Here is a 6,128-nt window from a genome sequence, read left to right on the forward strand (position 1 = left end):
CCACCGACACAAAAAGGTTCCAACAGGGCTGTCGTGGCGTGTCGCACTCGCCCCGTCGACCGTAACTCCTGTCTAACAAATCCCCTTTCTTCAGATGGGAAATCCAGAGACACAATTCCGCCAGATCGTTATCCCACTACTGCTAATCCTAATACCGCAAGTAATTCCTAACACCTTGAAACGATAGTTGTGCTGGTCAAGCCAATTTACCTCTAACTGTTTTTTCAGGAAAGGAATAAAAAGGCGGAAACAACAGCAAATAAACACAGTGGTACGCGGAGGCATCCGGCCACAGACAGTCCCCGCCAAAGCAAAACCACCGACAAAGAAAGGCGCAGACACCACCACGCCGTTAACACCATCGCCCTCCCACCGCCCATGCAGCCCCACACAACCATACAGAGTGGCGCCATCCCAGCAAAAAAGGCACATGGCTATTAGCACCGCTCTTGCAGGCAAAAGGCTCCACCACAGAGCAGTCCCGATGCCGCGAAAAACAAACAAGGGCCGAGACAGTACCACGTGGCAGCGTTGGAACCGGCGACCATCAAGCGCGTCAAAGGAAGAAATGGTGACACGGAAGAGGGGTGGAGAATTCGCCGTTCGCCAGCAGAAAAGGCGTCTTTCCTCCCTTACGTGGGTTGGCATTGCAAAACAAAGATCGGCACCACACGCGCAAAAGGCACACACAAAAAGGAAGGATGAAGAAGTGCGGTGACGGTACTCAGACGCGGGGAACAAGGGTCCACACCGATTGTGCGGCCTGTTGACTCATAGACGTCCTGTTTTTAATCACGCCACTGTCCCGCAGTTCGTCAATCTGCAGGAGACTGAAAGGATGGAGAGAAGGGAAAGAGCGAAGGTGCGGCCCACATCCATCTCGGTTGGATGTGGCACCGGTGACGTCATCCCGTCAGGTCACCCGCAGCAAAGACCGTCACCGTCAGCGGCGGTCAGCGTCTTCCCTCTCCCACTGGGGCGCCATTCCACCGACGCCGTCGCTTGCCTCCTCCCCAAAAAACACAACGAGGGAGAAGCACCCACACGCAACCGCCAGCACAGAGTACAAGAGGAGCAACCAACTACACTGCAATAACTATATCGTGTAACTGTCTCGTGTGTCTGCCCACGGCCACAAAAAAATAAAAAAAGCATTTAGGGGCAAATACAACCACAGAAGAGCGCCAGAAAAAAACGAGCAGGATGAATGTTGAAACGCAACACCGCACGGCTGCCCACGCCGTGGCGAGTCGCGGGAAATATGCTGGAAAGTAAGAAAGGATAAATCCGTCTTCCATTATGCAATCACTCAAAAAAAAAAAAAAACAAGAAAAAACTGCACGCTGCTGCGTGACATCCAAATCGGTGCGCATGTCCCGCCTGCAGATAATGAAGAAATACGTCACACTCCTTCCAGTCGTTTAAACCCCCGGTGCCCACACATTATTGATATTCCACTGGGACACTCGGCGTGGTTTCGTGCACCCCATTCCATTGTCTCCTTTATTAGCCGGCGCCATCGGCGTGGCACACAAAGCCGAGCGCGCCTCTGATCAAACAAACAAACAAAAACAAGAACACTGAGTAGATCCCGCCGCTGTCGGAGGACCACAACACGGGGGGGAAATAAAAAACCAACCAAACAAAACAACGCGATGATGGCCCCGGGGGGAGCATGCTTCCACATGGAGGAAGGGACCTGCGCGGCGAGGGGGGTACAAAGTAAAATAAAATGGTTAAAACAAGGCGTCACAGAAAGTGGCAATTAATTTAGAAGAGTGCGTGGACAGACGCATATGTTCCCGCTGGAGGCAGGAAGTCCTCACTGCAGTTTCTCAGTAAAGGGCCACAATGCCGCACAGCAGCATCCGAGAGATGCCCCCACGCATGGAGCCGTCACTGTTACCTTTTTTGGCGTCGCTCTTCTTGACCATTTTTAGTTCACCGACACTCAGTGGGCGGTTGTACAGAAAGACCTTCGTCACCGTCACATTGCTGTTGATGTCTCCCTCGTCGCCCCCAATGTAGAAGAATGAGACTTCAGCCCCCCGCGTCTCAGGTGTTCGTAGCGTCTCCGGGCTCCCCACAAGCTCGCCATTCACGTACACGGAGCCCTTGTTGCCGTCCTGCAGCATGAGCGCCACCTGGTATTCTCTCCCAGGTTCCCACGTGCTCCCCGGCGCCGTTTTTGTGCCGTTGAACACCTCCCACTTTCTATTCATGCTGTACGACAGCCCAATGATCTTCGTGCCGGCACCGTCCCCCAGACCCGCACCCAGCAGAGGAGTGCTCCCCTTCGGAACCCGGTGGATGGTCACCGTCGCCACAAGGGTGAATCTGTGGTTCACAAAGCCGTACTGTTTATTGGGTCCCCACCTGCTCATCGACCACATTGCCCTGGACCCAGGCGCCGTGAACTTAAAAACATTTTTGACCTTCGCTGCCTTCATCACCGTTGCATTCACGCAACGGTACTCGTCGATCCACGTGTCGCCACCGGACGACGTATTGGACAGGAATCCAACCAGACCAGCCGTGGGTGTGGACGACTTGGAGAAGAAGGCGTCCAGTCTCGCCCAAGTACTGAGGGTGGACTTGATCGTCTTCAGCTCCTCCGTCAGGCGGCAAGGGATATGCCCCGGCGCGTTCCCACAATACTCTCTCGTGAAAGGTGCAACGCACCATCCGAGTACAGCAGGGCGTTGGTAAGCGTCTCACCCACAGCATGATCCGCAGAAAGGGCCTCAAGAAGAAACGTGCGGCTATTGTCCGTGACCCAAAGGTAGAGCGCCTTGGCTTCAGTCCCCAGAAGGAGTGCCCTTGCCGAGTGTACAGCATGAGTTTCTCTCCCTCAATGGTGGCGGTGATGAGGTCTCCCACACGCAGGCTTTTGTCCCAGGGAGCTCTTGGTCGTGCGTTGACCCACACGCTCGAGAGTGTCCCGATGGCCTCCGTCCACGTTGTCCCCATGTCACGCGACTCGAACACACTCTGGCCATTCTCGCAATCAACAATCATGAGAAGTGATCCCTCCCATTCGGTGATGCGGGGTCAGTGCACTTCGCAGGGGAAATGTCCTCAGAGAGCGACCAGGTACTGCCGTTGTCCTTCGAGTAGATAATCATGGAGCAAACGCCACCATTTTTTTCATTCACCGCCATCAGAGAAAACACAATGGTGCCATCCTCCATCAGAGCACCTGAGCCACCAGAAGCAAGGCACTCCGTCAATTTACCTTTGTGAGCGGCTATAGTACTCTCGTTCAACGGAGACTGGACTTCGCCCCATTTGATCCGTTTACTCGACTCGCCGCCCGTGGGATTCGTGACCTCACCAACAACCAGTTTTAGTTCCAAGCCGCCCTCTTTCCAACTCCCATCTACATAGGACACATCAGTGCTTCCCACAAGAAGAAACACCTTATTGCCCTTCATGGTTGTTGTGCGGCGGAGCACAACATCCGAACCCTCTTTCCCCTCCGCTTTACCAAGCACAGTGTGTGCACTCCATTCTTCCTTTACCGACCTCACCAACAAGAGTAGACCATTCCTAAGCAGAGTCGATGTTCTCCGAAACAACGTCAAAAGACGGCTTAGTCAATTGACCACCTTGATATTTGGCATTTACCTGACCTTCGGCAAAAGCAGCAATTACTCCACCAGCACTGACGAGAGAGGGTGAAACAAATGAATCCCTCCGACCTGAGTCAGTCCCCTTCTTCGCCAGCACCTGCGTCGTCTGCGGCACAAAAAGATCGACCCGTTGCAGTCCCTCAACACCCCCTGAAGCACTCCCTTCTCCAGCAATGGCACCCGTCAATGCCGACCCAGGAGTTGAAGCATCAGCATTACTTCCCACACCAGCGGTCGCAGCTCCACCGCAGCACATCATCACGACGAGGAGGAGCAGCACCGTGGAAGCAAACACGCCGGGAGATATTGGGCCTCTGCGGCTCACTCTCTCTTCCTTCCCTCCTCCTCCGCGGGATCCGGTCACGCGGCGACGGTTGTGTGTGCGGGGTGCCTTCACTGCAGCAACACGTGAGAGCATATAAATATGTGTGTATGGGCGGTGTGTGTGCTGTTGGTCCTTTCAGTGCCTTCGAATCTCACAGTAGCGTTTAGCGCTTATTTTCCTAGCGTGTCTGTGTTCAATAATTGGGGAGAACAACAACAGTGGTAATACATCAGACACGTCAGCGGGGGCTAGGGCAGAGCACCCACGCAGAGAGCGGGACACGAGACAATCCGGAAGAGACGGCACGGAGAACCATCGCCCACAGAAAAGAGCAGCAACACGGCAAGTCACGGCGGGCCGTCGGTGTGTGCGGGCCAGCCCTCACGCGGTGCAACACGCCACACCCAACAGGGAAAGACAGACAGAGAGGCGGAGAGAGATGAATGGACGCCGTCAAGAGGCACTCACAATCAACATGGCCCGTGAGCATGCGGCCACTCCACGCAGGAACACAGCAGGGGAGGATGACAGGAGAAAAAAGCAAAAGGCAGCACAAACACACGGAAGAAACAAAAGACAGGCGGGAAAGGCATCGCCAAGGGCCTCGCCCTGGCCGGCAACTCCACACCAGCCCTCACACATACACACACCATCGCAGTGCTGCCAGTCCGCGGGTGAGAGGATTCGGCCCTCCACACAACGAAGGCAAACACCGCTACCAATCAACCACCAATGGAAGAAGAAAAGAAGCGACACACCGCCGCCGCCTCCAGCTCATTCCCACAGCCAACGGGATACGGCCACAGCCCCGCAGCCAACGCACAACGCACACCAAGCGAGCAATCACCCAAAGAGCCACACGCGGAAGCGGATCCTCACCCATCCATGACGCGGCGCCTCGCTCCATGCGGTCACACGGAGCACACCATTTCCCCAATAGAACTTATCCTTCGTCCATCCCTTAAAGATGCTTCTGTTCGTGATGGGCCTTAGAGCACAACAGAATAAAATGGGCAATGCAGTAGTACTGCGACACCGCCAGCCACATTGACTCCCTCATACCGGGGAAATTCTCCAATTATGCCTCGTGAGCAAACACACAACTAACATACTATATAGAAATCACCCAATGTTTTTCACCAGAAGCCAAACAACCCATTCCCCTCCCTAATTTTCTTCGGTCACTGTTAAGTTCGATAGCGTTGGACAGTTCTGAAATCTGTGCGATATACTGCCGCCTTGTGCTGGTGCACCTGCACCGTATGCATACACAAGTATCCAAGAATACATAAATCCCACAATATTTCTTTACCACAAATCAAAATTGCCCCTTTCCCCAATTTGTTTTCCTATTTCGACGGTTCTTCCTCACTTCGGAGTGCTTCTTCTCTTCTAAAGCCTCTGTACGATACTGGCACTTGGTACTGGCGCACCTCTTCCTTCCAAAACGCCGCTATTTCACGGCTTTCATCATCGCTCACATTATTGGAATTGACGACATCACACCTCTGCCAGTCATTCATCGGCGTGCTGTCTGCGTGCTGCACATAAATCATCTCCCACGACATGTCTCGGGATAACTCCTCCCAACCATTAAAATATGCCGCCAGATACTCGGTGAACTGCCTCACAGTGCTGGCTCTGGTGTGGTGCCCACCCGCCGTAGCCATCCGCAGACCAACCAGCGTCTTCGGATTTGAGTCCACAAAGAAAAAGACCGTCCACCAGCGGAAAGTTTTGGACTTTGGGCTCATACAGCACCCAGTGGTCCATAGCAACCGGATTGGAAAGGCGTTCCGGTGGCGGTAGAACCTCTTTTCTGGTGAAGCTCGTGTCTGAGTGCTCTTTCAGTGCACCTGTGTGGCTCACGTCGTCCTGGTGGCCTCAGTTCCTTGATTTTAATTCTTATCGCACGCAGGAAATCCTCATTCAAAAATGCGGATACGGCACACTTTCCAATAAGATATGGTGGGGCATAATCCCAGAACCCCAAAACGAAAAAAATAAAATCGGACTGCTTCATTTCATTCTCCAACCTGGACAAAGTTTCACGTTCGAGATGGGGAGATACCAGCAAATTCAGAGGCGACTCAATGCTGTTTCCTCGTCGTACTCGGACAACCCTCACAAGCTTTCGAGACAAGTCGCTGTCATTGGACGAGTAGCAACAG

At 53.6% G+C, this 6,128-nt stretch overlaps 2 pseudogenes, besides 1 other annotated feature; both read right to left on the reverse strand.

Annotated features, from left to right (window-relative positions):
- Window positions 1-6,128: part of a sequence feature (areas not merged during assembly with more than two copies in the genome that could not be assigned to a particular haplotype) that runs on past the window's edge.
- On the reverse strand, window positions 1,836-4,052 carry Tc00.1047053508023.150 (annotated as a pseudogene).
- Window positions 5,306-6,128, reverse strand: Tc00.1047053508023.166 (annotated as a pseudogene; the record flags this gene model as incomplete).

Source organism: Trypanosoma cruzi, genomic scaffold, assembly GCF_000209065.1.
Source record: "Trypanosoma cruzi strain CL Brener 1047053516611 genomic scaffold, whole genome shotgun sequence".
In the NCBI taxonomy this organism is placed as follows: domain Eukaryota; phylum Euglenozoa; class Kinetoplastea; order Trypanosomatida; family Trypanosomatidae; genus Trypanosoma; species Trypanosoma cruzi.